The 12,723-nt window shown below is 46.0% G+C and overlaps 1 protein-coding gene across 7 annotated transcripts in view; it reads left to right on the forward strand.

Annotated features, from left to right (window-relative positions):
- Positions 1–1,134: 1,134 nt before the first annotated feature.
- The window catches only part of LOC310686635 (cytosolic beta-glucosidase-like), a 113,929-nt gene continuing 102,340 nt past the window's right edge, over positions 1,135–12,723 (forward strand). For all 7 annotated transcript variants that reach the window (XR_014516009.1, XR_014516010.1, XR_014516011.1 and 4 more), the window contains exon 1: positions 1,135–1,313. The gene's annotated coding sequence lies outside the window, so the exon portion shown is untranslated. The remainder of the gene's footprint in view (positions 1,314–12,723) is intronic.

Here is a 12,723-nt window from a genome sequence, read left to right on the forward strand (position 1 = left end):
TAGAAGTCAATGGATTTAAGACCATTAATTTAAATGGGTGTGCTCTGCAGACGGCAATGAGTTAGAGATCACCTTTAGGCAACTGCGAACCACCCTTCATAAAAATAAATAAATTGAATAACAAAAAATCCCACTGCAGTTTATAATCTAAAACAACACAACTCTTTAAATTATTAAAGGTAGGTTTCTGAAACCACCCTACCTACAATTTTGCTTGTGGGTTTCCCAGAGGCATCAGGTTGGTTAACTGTTGGGAACAGACTGTTTGTATGACTTTTTAGAAAAGGACCTTCTGAAGAACTTGAGGCACAACGAGTGGGAAGGTGATTGATTACATGAGCCTCCGAGTATTGTCCTAATAAGAGACAATTCCATTTATGTATTTTTGCTGTTACTAGGTAAGAGTAACTTCCATAGCTGTCAACTTTTCCCTTTTCTTGCGAGGAATCCTATTCAGAATAAGAGAATTTCCCTTTAAAAAGGGGAGACGCTATGGTAACTTCTGTGGACTGGTCATGTTGTGCAGATGCCTGATTATCGTCTTCCAAACAACTAGAGTCATACCTTCAGTTGAATGTGCTTCCGGTTGAGCGCGTTCGAGTTGCACTCCGCGGCAACCCGGAAGTAATGGAGCGCGTTACTTTCGGGTTTCGCCGCTTGCACATGCGCAGATGCTTGAAATGACATCACGCGCATGCGCGGAAGCGGCGAAGCGCACCATTGTGTCTTGCGTTCTGTTCGGGATGCGAACGGGGCTCCGGAATGGATCCCGTTCGCATCCCGAGGTACCACTATACTCTATTTCGAACTTAAAAATGGAAAGCGTAATGTTGGTGGTCAACAAAAGAGGTTTAAATACTGTCTCTAGGCAGATCTAAAAAAATGTAGTATAAACACCAACAACTGGGAAACACTGGCCGGCTCGACTGCAAGCAGAATCCAGGTCTTGCACCTGTGGTTTGCGATGGGTTTAGAAACGCCAAATTCTGCACAGGGCTTGGCTGCGAGTTAACCAAACAAATCCGGAACACAAATCCGGAATCTGAAGCGTCAAAGTGAATTTCAAAGAAAAAGAAAAGAAGCCGGGGCATTCTGGGAGTTGTAGTTTTACCTACTGCCCCTTCTTATCTCATTTATGGATCATGGGGGAGTGAAAGAACTGCCGTTTGCGCCACGTTCGCTTTGCGTTTTGCAGCGAGCGCACAGATCTGTTGCCGTGCATTGATCGGTTCTCTTCCACAGTGGGGAGTGCGGGGAAGAGAGAGAGAGGCGGGTCTTGGAAGGAGCTCGTGTCGGGTTTACAGGCTTGCAGGGTAAGCAGAGGCGGTCTGTGCTGGTAGTCTGTGGTGAGCAGGCTTAAAGAGCAGCATTGACCGGAAGCCCGTTGCAACGTGCGATGGCTGAAACGATGCAGCCCTTGAATTGCTATCCACACACTTTGCAGCCCTCTCAGACTGCGTGCCATGAGATTCTCGATTCCTTATTTGCTTTCCTCCCAGCCTTGCAGCAGCAATGAGTTGCCAGAGCCTCTGCGGAGCTTTTGTTGTTTATCCTTCCCCCTCTAGAACTTATTTCCTCCCCTTGAAACTCCCTCTTACCCAAGGATCCTCGGCGCAGCTCAAAGCTCTCTTTGGGAATGGGGTGGGAAGTGGGAACGCCTTGCCAAAACTTTTTGCAGGAAATGGTCTGGAAACCAAGTCTGATGAGGAACGGTTGAGGGAAGTGGGTATGTTTTGCCTGGAAAACAGACTTGCAAAACATGGGCTCTGTGACTGAGCTGCAATCTGTTCCAAAGGGTTCATTCTCCTTCATAGGGATGTACTAAAATTACAGACAGGTCCTATTTATTGGCAAATGAATCATGGGATAATAATAATAATAATAATAATAATAATAATAATAATAATAATAAATTTTGTACCCCGCCTATCTGACTCAGTTGTCCCAGCCTCTATGGGTGGCTTCCAGCAAACATAAAGCATAATAAAACACCTAACACAGGGGTCTGCAACCCGCGGCTCCGGAGCCACATGTGGCTCTTTTACACCTTTGCCGCGGCTCCGGGGCGGATACTAGCGAGGGGAGGAGGCGCATTGTGCGCCCCAACACTCCCCACTGTGGCGGGCGCTGTACTGGCTGTGACGTCGCATGGGGGCAGTGCGTGTGTTAGTCATGCACCGTCCCAACATCACCTTCCCGCCCGCTGTCAGATTGGAGGGCAGTGGCGCGCATGCTTTAAATGTCGCAATGGTTTTGTGGCTCCCAGTTGTTGTTTTTCTTCGGAAACGGGTCCAAGTGGCTCTTTTTGTCTTAAAGGTTGCAGACCACTGACCTAACACAAAAAACTTCCCATACAGGGCTGCCTTCATCTGTCTTCTAAAAGTTGTATAGTTACTCCTTGACATCTGATGGGAGGGCATTCCACAGGGCAGGCGCCACTACCGAGAAGGCCCTCTACCTGGCTCCCTGTAGCTTCACTTCTCTCAGTGAGGGAACCGCCAGAAGGCCCTCGGAGCTGGATCTCCATCAATCAAATCTTTATTAGAGTCATAGACCAGCATAAGTAGGGTGGGGTACTATAATTTAAAATCTGTAATATGCTTTGGAAAACTAAAATGATTAAAACAGAAGGTATATGTAAAAGACTATAAGAATCTAAAATGATCTAAAAGAAGGGTTAGGAGCATTAAACAGATGTGGAAGAGCATAAAAGGTTAGTATATATGGCTATCAACTTACAAAGCACTCTGATATGAGTGTTCATTAAATCTAGTTTGTGGCACAGGTCATCATCAGACGAATTTTGAACGCTGCTATGCAGAACCTGGCAATATTGTATGTTGTAGAAAGGTTGGTATCTGAAAGTAGCAGGGAGGTACAGTGGTGCCCCGCAAGACGAATGCCTTGCAAGACGGAAAACTCGCTAGACGAAAGTGTTTTCCGTTTTGGAGGTGCTTCGCAAAACGAATTTCCTATGGGCTTGCTTCTCAAGACGACAATGTCTTGCGAGTTCCTGCTGGTTTTTTTCCCTCCCCCCCCCTTTTCTAAGCCGCTAAGCCGCTTATCAGCTGATCCGATCAGCAGATAAGCTGCTAAAAGCCGCTAATAGCGCTAATCCGCTAATCCGTCAATGGGCTTGCTTTGCAAGACGAAAAAACCGCTAGACGAAGAGAATCACAGAACGGATTCTTTTCGTCTTGCGAGGCACCACTGTATAGAATTGTCCTGTGTGCCCTGGGGGCTTATGGAGTAGAGGGAAGATGAGGGTAATATGAATGATACTGGATTTCAGTGTCCAGGCTGAACAATAGGTGTGGAGACGCTCCTTCAGGTATACTGGACCAAGGCCGTTTAGGGCTTTAAAAGTCAACACCAACACTCTGGGTCAGCGCCATCGGTGAATGGCGGAGTTCCTCCGATCGGAGGAACGGGCTCCGTGGAAACTGGGTCTTCCCGCCGCAGCGAAGGTGGGGACCCGCTAGAAATCCCAGGCGGAGGAAGCCTGGGAACGTGGGGTTCGGCAGGGCACCAGGAGCGCCCCCTACTCGCAGGGAATCCCATTTAGGGGCTCCGGAGCGAAGTGGGGTGAGAAGCGCGGTGCTGCGAACTGACTGCTACTTTCACGGAGTGAAGCCGCACAGCCATTGCCGGAGAGCGCTGACTTTTTCCTGTGGACAATTGGATTTAGAACAAGAACCCGTGAGTAGAAACGGAAAATTGGATCAAGAAATTTCTTAATTTGGTAACGAAGCGGGAAGGTTCAAAACAGGAAGTCTGCCTTCCGCTTTTTGTATATAGACTAAAGCAAAAACTTTGTAAGCTAAAGCCTGGAAAGCTGTCAAAAAAGTCTAAATTTCCTTCATTTAGAATTACTGAAACCCCCTTGGAAGCAGGAGAAAAGGGGGGGAACTTTGTTCAACCCTAGCAGGAGAGGGAGTCAAGAAGGATAAGTTTCCACCGTCTCTAGCCTGGGAACGGGGTGTCAGAGACAGAAATTGTTGGAGAGGTTCATTGACTGTCAATGGAATATTTTGACAGATAGCTAAAGAAGAGAAACAAGCTGATTTCAATGTTGCCTTTTGCATCTTAAAGAAACAAAATATCTGAAAAATATCTGAAAAACGAAAGTAATTTTCCTTTGTTGGACTTGCCTAAAAAAAAATGGATACAAATAGAAACTGCCTACTCTAGAGGGAGCTTGTCAAATTGTTGCTGCAGTACATTTGAGGACTCAACAGATGTGAGATTAAGACCGTGGGAACAGGCTTTTCTGACCATGACTAAAGATGAGTTGGAAAGAAGAATGGGTGCTTGCCTTATGCAAGACAAGTGCCCTGCTGGAAGATGGACTTGATGAATGAGAAAATGGATTTGACTGTTGCAGTTAATAACTGTGGGCAAATAGGGAATATTGATACAGAAATTATCCAGGGACCAACTCATGAATCTGTACTGACTGGGCAAGTGCAGAAGATAATGGAGGAGGATGCGGTTGCACCCCAAATAATACAAATGGAGAGTCCCGAGGCCCTACAGGAGTATGAGCCGTTGTCATTGAAGATTGAAGTTGGAGTGGGCCAGGGGGCGTCTGGAGTTGAGGAGGTTCCCAACGTTGGAGAGACCTTGGAATATGCTTTTAAATACTTTTTGGACTATATTGAGGATTGTGGGGAGTGGGACTGTGGGGAATGGGCGGGTTTGATGAAGGGAGATGGTGACACTTTTGGCTTGGAATCCCCCAGAGGCCTACCCCTCAATGAGAAAGGAAAGAAACTAAGAAAGAGACCAACAAAAGACAAGGAAAAGGGCAAGTATAAACAACAAGAAGAAGAATTGCAGAAGGGACATGGAAGAGACTTAAGGGCCTCAGACATAAGGCTTCCAGGCTGATGGACTAGATGGAATGGACAGTAAGGACTGACACGATCCGAGACCAGGGAGAAGGGACGTTGGATGAAGATTGGAAGAAAATCTATAAAGAAAATTTTCTATTTGGGGAATTGGCTAAAAATTAATGAATATTAGGGAAAATGTTGGAATGAAACTATATGACTTTAGCAGAAATGATATCAGGAGTAATGTATATTTGATAACTAAGATTCAAGCTTTAAGGTGTTTTGGGGTAAGATAAGGTTAAATTAATTAAGGTTATGTGAATAATAGAATATGGGGAACATGGAAAGGATTGGTTGAGTTAATTATTAGATTAAATTAGGTTAGGATAAATTTTTTAACAAAAATTGAGAAAGATGGAAAGAATTTGCTGAAATAACTAATTAAACTAGAATACAAAAAGGGAGGTGTGAGGAAGTCAATGAAACAAGCAAATGGAAGTTTTAGATATGAAATCTGGGATTTGTGTTGTTTTCTTTTTTTTTTTATCTTTTTGTTGTATTGTTGTATTGGTTTTTATGTTTTTTTCTCTTTTTTGTCTATTATAGTGTTGTTTTTTAATGTTTTCTTCTTCTTCTTGTAATTCTGAAAACTACTAATAAATATTATTTTTTTAAAAATAAAATAAAAGTCAACACCAACACTTTGAATTGTGCTCGGAAATGTACTGGGAGCCAATGTAGGTCTTTCAGGATCGGTGTTATGTGGTCTTGACGGCCACTCCCAGTCACCAGTCTAGCTGCCACATTCTGGATTAGTTGTAGTTTCTGGGTCACCTTCAAAGGTAGCCCCACATAGAGTGCATTGCAGTAGTCCAAGCGGGGGATAACCAGAGCATGCACCACTCTGATGAGACAGTGTGCAGGCAGGTAGGGTCTCAGCCTGTGTACTAGATGGAGCTGGTAGACAGCTGCCCTGGACACAGAATTGACCTGTGCCTCCATGGACAGCTGTGAGTCCAAAATGACTCCCAGGCTGCTCACCTAGTCCTTCAGGGACACAGTTACCCCATTCAGGACCAGGGAATCTCCCACACCTGCCTTCCCTCTGTCCCCCAGAAACAGTATTCCTGTCTTATTGGGATTCAACGTCAATCTGTTAGCCATCATCCATCCTCCAACCATAGGGCTATGAAGATGTAATTGGGCATCTTTCACCTTCTAACTATACAGTGGTACCTTGGGTTAAGTACTTAATTCATTCTGGAGGTCCGTACTTAAGCTGAAACTGTTCTTAACCCGAAGCACCACTTTAGCTAATGGGGCCTCCTGCTGCTGCCGCGCCACCGGAGCATGATTTCTGTTCTCATCCTGAAGCAAAGTTCTTAACCTGAAGCACTATTTCTGGGTTAGCGGAGTCTGTAACCTGAAGCGTATGTAACCTGAAGCGTATGTAACCTGAGGTACCACTGTACATGGCAAGGTCCAGATGCGAATCAGCCTCTGTTTTTTCACATGGTGATGGGTGCACCATTACAACATACTGTTTTGGTTTGTTCTGCTCTGTTTTAATGGAACCACTGAACCTTTTAGAGTTTCTGCTGTGGTGTAAATATAGAGGGGTGGGGGAAGAGGGGTCCCTAGTGCAGAGAATGAAGTTACCCCCCATTTCCATCTTAACTATGGCACTAAAAGAGAGGAGGAGTGGACTCGTTCTCCATTGTGGATTTTGAGAAATGGGTAGCTTGATCATTCTGAGGTACACAATCCTCTGAATTTTTTCAAACCAGAGGTGGATGGCACGAGTCACGTTGCTTTGCTTGGCCATACTTGGATGTGTGTATGTGCATGCATGCGCACACTTCGGCAAAGCACAAAAGCACTGGTTGGGTGGCTTCGTGTCATGGTTCAGCTGTGGGCCCTGGGACCAGGACTCTGGCCCATTTTCCCTCAATGTGAGTGGTTTGACCGACTGGGACTGTCCAAACTGGCTATTTCAGGCTGAGATGGGGAGAGACGTGTTTTCATGAGATTTTGGGTGGTGAGAGAGAGAGAGAGAGATAAAACTTTATTCGCATTAGCCAATGGCCGTAGCAACAGTAAAACATTACAGTATTTGCAGAAAATGAAATTTTTTATAAGAGCACAATTTAAAGTCCTGAATCAGCAGTCAGTTAGTGGCCCTTATTCTGATAGCCCCAGCTATGAACCTAGCAAGCTTTGTTGTTATCTGCTCATTTTGATCTGATAGAAGAAAGGACATTGTGGCAGTGGTTGAGCACCCTGGGATGGTTAGTACGAGTGGGGTGATGATCTCGTTCCTCAGGTCTTTGTAGAGAGTACAAGACAGGAGGACGTGTGCTGCTGTTGCGCAGTGGCGTAGCGTGGGGGGTGCCAGGGGTGCCGGCCGCACCGGGCGCAACATTGGGGGGGGGGCGCGTTTGGCCGGCCCTTCACAAGACAAAAGTCCATAGGGAAATCTCCGGGACAGCGGGGAAGCGCAGTGCGTCTTCCCTACTGTTCTCGGACCTCCTGCGAAGCCTGGCGGTGGGGCAGAGAGACCTCCTCCCACCGCCAGCCTTCGGAAGGCTGCTCCGAAGCCTGGCGGCGGGAGGAGGGCTCTCTGCCCCACCGCCAGCCTCTGGAAGGCTGCTCCGAAGCCTGGCGGCGGGAGGAGGGCTCTCCGCCCCACCGCCAGCCTTCGGAAGGCTGCTCCGAAGCCTGGCGGCGGGAGGAGGGCTCTCCGCCCCACCGGCAGCCTTCGGAAGGCTGCTCCGAAGCCTGGCGGTGGGGCGGAGAGACCTTCTCCCTGCGCCAGCCTTCGGATGGCTGTCCTGAAGACTTGTGGTGGGAGCAGTGGCGTAGCGTGGGGGGTGCAGGGGGGGCCTGCCGCACCTGGCGCAACATGGGGGGGCGCGGAAGAGACTCGAGTGCTAAAATCCACGGGTTAGGGGGCGCAAATTACTTGCCTTGCCCCGGGTGCTGAGAACCCATGCTACGCCACTGCTGTTGCCGTGCTACCATCTCCACAGGGGCAAAGACGTTTCCCAGGCAGGATCTTTTGGAATCGACCCTCAAGTACCGCAGATGGCAAAACATCCAGTCTTGCAAGTGTAAAAGCACGTTTGTATTTTGGGATAATAAGTTTGTGTAGATATGGGGCCAGACAATAAAAATGGAGAGGTGGAAAATGAACATACCAAGGACAGAATTTTCCTTATAGTGGCCAGTTTATTCTGATGCTCGATATCTTCTAGACGTTGACCAATTAGAGTGTTTGCTTTAGTAGGGGCCATAGTGAGTAGGTGTTGTGGGGATAGGCCACAAGAGTGAAGTTTTTGATAGACGGTGGCGAGAGCCAAGGAGGGCAGCACCAGCACCAAAGGCAGAAAGCCAAGGAACAGGGTAATTCCCAGCACTCCTCCCACTATAAGTGGCAGTTCTGCGCTTTGGAATGTTTTAACAAATGCTCCGCACCCATTTGCAAGCCTTATGGAAGAGATTCCTATATGTGAAATTAGCTATAGCCTGGGAACATTATTGCACAATATTGCAGAGTTTGTCTTTGCTTATTTTACTGCAGGCTAGAAGACACAATTAGGGGACGATTGCTTGGATTGCAGGCTGCTCTTCAAGTTATAAGTTATGTGTGTAATTAAAAGGACTTCACCAGTGCCTGTAGGTGGGATCTCAAGTTAAGTCAGCAATGAGCCTCATTTTATTTGACTGTTATCCAGCGGCTGGCTCTCCTAAGTTGTTGAGGCATTTAATAAATAAACAATACATGGTTTTGCATTCCCCACTTTGCCGAGCTGTGGGAAGTTCTGCAGCATTTGGTTTCCTTTGGAGAACAGAGCAGTAGAGGCTTTATGATAATAACATTAAAAGGACAACTTCTACGGCACCCTGCCTAAAGATGAATTTCCAATACTGGCTAGGGTATCCGTGGATCGCATAACCCCAATTTAGAGCCCAATGGCAGGGTAAACAGGAAGGTCTTTGTTTGCACCTAAAGTTGATAATGATGGCGCCAAGCACATCCCCTCTCTCGCCTTTCAGATACTCTTATTTAAGCAGGCACTACAGCTGATAGTTTTTCCTTCAGCTCTCCAGAGAGAGGAACTGTGTCTTGATGATGCTTCAGTTCCAACCAACTTACAGCTCTCTCTGCCACAAAAATTCAAGCTGTTTCAAGCTCTTTCTTTCCTCCCTTTGCTGGAGGGTGTCATCTTTCAAATAATAATAATAATATAATAATAACAATTTTTTATTTATACCCTGCCCATCTGACTGGGTTTCCCCAGCCACTCTGGGCAGCTGCCAACAGAATATGAAAAACACAATAGAACATCAAACGTTAAAAACTTCCCTAAACAGGGTTGCATTCAGGTGTCTTCTAAAAGTCAGATATTTGTTTTATTTCCTTGACATCTGATGGGAGGGCGTTCCACAGGGCGGGCACCACCACCGAGAAGGCTTCTAAAAGTCAGATAGTTGTTTATTTCCTTAACATCTGATGGGAGGGTGTTCCACTACCAAGAATACCATCTGCCTGGTTCCCTGTAACCTCACTTCTCGCAGTGAGGGAACCGCCAAAAGGCCCTTGGAGCTGAACCTCGGTGTCCGAACTGAACGACGGGGGTGGAGATGCTCCTTCAGGTATACTGAGCCAAGGCCGTTTAGGGCTTTAAAGGTCAGCACCAACACTTTGCATTGTGCTCAGAAACATACTGGGAGCCAATGTAGGTCTTTCATGACCGGTGTTATATGGTCACGGCATCACCAGTCTAGCTGCCGCATTCTGGATTAATTGTAGTTTCTGTGTCACCTTCAAAGGTAGCCTTAATGGGTGTTACATTCCAAAGGCTGGAAGGAATGTCTCAGTTTCCAGGATAACCTATCCTGTCATTTAGGTCTGGTTGATATATCAATACAGTGGTACCTTGGGTTACAGACACTTCAGGTTATAGACTCCGCTAACCCAGAAATATTACCTCGGGTTAAGAACTTTGCTTCAGGATGAGAACAGAAATCATGCGGCGGGAGGCCCCATTAGCTAAAGTGTTACCTCAGGTTAAGAACGGTTTCAGGTTAAGAACGGACCTCCAGAATGAATTAAGTTCTTAACCTGAGGTACCACTGTATATCAATATATCGCCCAGGAACAGACTGTGAATGTCCATTTCACTCAGCAGTATATCGCTGGTGAAACCGCCAACCACTCCTTCCTCCAGCAGCAGATCAGTGGCAGTTCCACCAGTGATATATCGCTGAGTGAAACCGTCATCACACTCTGTCCTCATATGAGGGAGAAACAAGTGTGTGCTGGCAGAGGCTCCGATACAGCCCAGTACATTTCTGAGTACAATTCAAAGTGTTGGTACTGACCTTTAAAGCCCTAAACGGCCTTGGTCCAGTATACCAGAAGGAGCGTCTCCACCTCCATCGTTCTACCCGGACACTAAGGTCCAGTGCCGAGGGCCTTCTGGCAGTTCCCTCACTGCGAGAAGCCAAGTTACAGGGAACCAGGCAGAGGGCCTTCTCGGTAGTGGCGCCTTCCCTGTGGAACACCCTCCCACCAGATGTCAAAGAGAACAACAACTACCAGGCTTTTAGAAGACATCTGAAGGCAGTCCTGTTTTGGGAAGCTTTTAATGTTTGATGTATTATAGTATTTTAACATTATTTTGGAAGCCGCCCAGAGTGGCTGGGGCAGCCCAGCCAGATGGGCGGGGTATAAATAAATTATTATTATTATTATTATTATTATTATTATTATTATTATTATTATTATTATTATTATTATTATCAATGGCAGGCTAGTGAGGTAGCTGGAGCACAGCCACCTTGCATGTAGGGGTTTGTATGAACATCCTTCTGAGCATTGCGCAACCAGGTGAGTTGAAAACCAAATATTGCTCCTTTGTCAAAGTCAAGGCGGCTGAGAATGGGATGTAGGAAGGTGACTTTGCCAGTAATCGTAGCCCGGCTTGCCTGGGAGTAAGCCCTATGGAATTCAGTAGGACTTCCTTCCAAGGAGACAGGATTTTGCCATGAGTCTGGGATGAAGGAAGGGTGGAAGAAGGGAAAAGGTGGTGAGGTGAGGTTAAATGCTGCAACAGGAGAAGGTGGGGCAAGACAGACAAGGCCAATCTAAACAGCTGACCTTATAAAGATCCAGAACGGATCTCAAATTACAGCTAGATTGGGTGGACTGCCCCTGGAAGTTGGATAGCTTTGAGCCCCCACTAGGGATTACTACCTCTTTCCATATCATTCTGCAACCTCTGGCTTACTCCCAGTGGTTAGTGTGCAGAACTGAAGATCCCCACCTAGGGTAGGATGAGGGATTGAAAGATGCCTGTGTTGATACTTCTGGAAAATAAGCCGCAGCTGTGAATTCTTTCATTGTTCTGACCCAGTAAGAGGAAGTTGTATTCTTGTCCATTTAGTTCATGTCCCCAAGCATCCAAGTAGGGGTGCGATTGTTAGAATTCCTGCTCCATGATTGCAGTCATGGGATTTTTGTCTATCACATGACGGTGTATGTTTTAGCTCCGCAGAGTGGGAAGTGACGGACACAGGATGTTTGTGTTCCTATGTTCCGTGAAGTGGGACTATTGTCCTTTGTTCTTTCTCTCTTTGCTGTCTGATGCTAGAGAGAGAGGGAGCCATGTTGCAGTGCTCCGTGTGTGTTTATATGCAAATAAAGTAGATTAGCCAAAATGCTGAGTTGCTGGGGTCTGTTATGCAAGTTGTGCAAACTCTGCGGATCCCTAAGTGTGCCAGTGTCGGTTGGCATCGGTCGCTGTGATGTTTGGGCTGAAGAAAGCTTTTGAAGCTCCTGAACGATTGACCAGGAGGGAGAAAAAATGCCTGTCAGGCATGTGTCTCTGCCAGGGTCCTACTCGAGTGTAGGCTGAACTCCTGACAGGGATTGGGTGTTAGGGAAGGGAAGACTTTTCATGCCAAAATAATCTCATGTCCATTTACCCAGATACCCAGATTGCTATCCCCATCAATTGTCTTGCACCATAACTGGATGAACACTGCTGGTGCAATGCAAAGCCTGGTTTGTTCAAACAGGGAAGGAGCGGATTAGGATGCATGTGAGAAGGGAAGGAGAAGCATTTGAACACAGGGCTCATTCCCTCATGATTTCCTCTACATCATGGCTTATATTGAGTGCACCAATATTCATAGCCCCCTCCCAAACAAAAGTAGTGCTGTAGGGGGTGGTACCAGAGAAGGTAATGGAGGGATTTCAGCAAGTTTGAGAAACTGTGCTAGTCCCATACTGCAGACGTCTTTTGCCTTGGCAAGCTAAAAAACCATAGAGGACTCTCAAGAGCAGTTGGTGAGAAAAATGTGAACTAAATATATATAAATTGACTACGCAGGAACGATGCCGTCTCTAATCCTAAATCATAATTAGTCTGTAACTATTCTGAAAAATGACAGGGAAATGAGGAGAATTGTGCCTTATCTCTGTTTTCTTTTAAAAGGAAAGTTATTTAGAAAGATTGCACTTTAGGGAACCACAATTTTAAATTTTATTGCAATTGCTTAAATGCCTGCCTATCTGTACAAACTACAGAACAATACATTCAGCATGAAAAGAGATGCCTTTTATAGAATCTCCGAATTTACATTTGCTCAGATAAAATGTGTGGCAATTATAGTAAATGTATATGTTTTATACACTGCAACTGCCATTTTGAGCCTCCCCCCTCCCGAAAAATGCAAATTGGCCCATTTATCAGTGGGGTGAAGTAACATGTTGTCTGTGTACTTATCTCCCGGTGTGAGGAAAGTAATAAACATAACTGTTAAATAAAATGGAAACAAAGTGCATTTTCTTTATTAGTCTTAACGCAAACAGTAGCCACAA

This window comes from Podarcis liolepis (assembly GCF_965112155.1).
Source record: "Podarcis liolepis genome assembly, chromosome: 9".
Taxonomy (NCBI): Eukaryota; Metazoa; Chordata; class Lepidosauria; order Squamata; family Lacertidae; genus Podarcis; species Podarcis liolepis.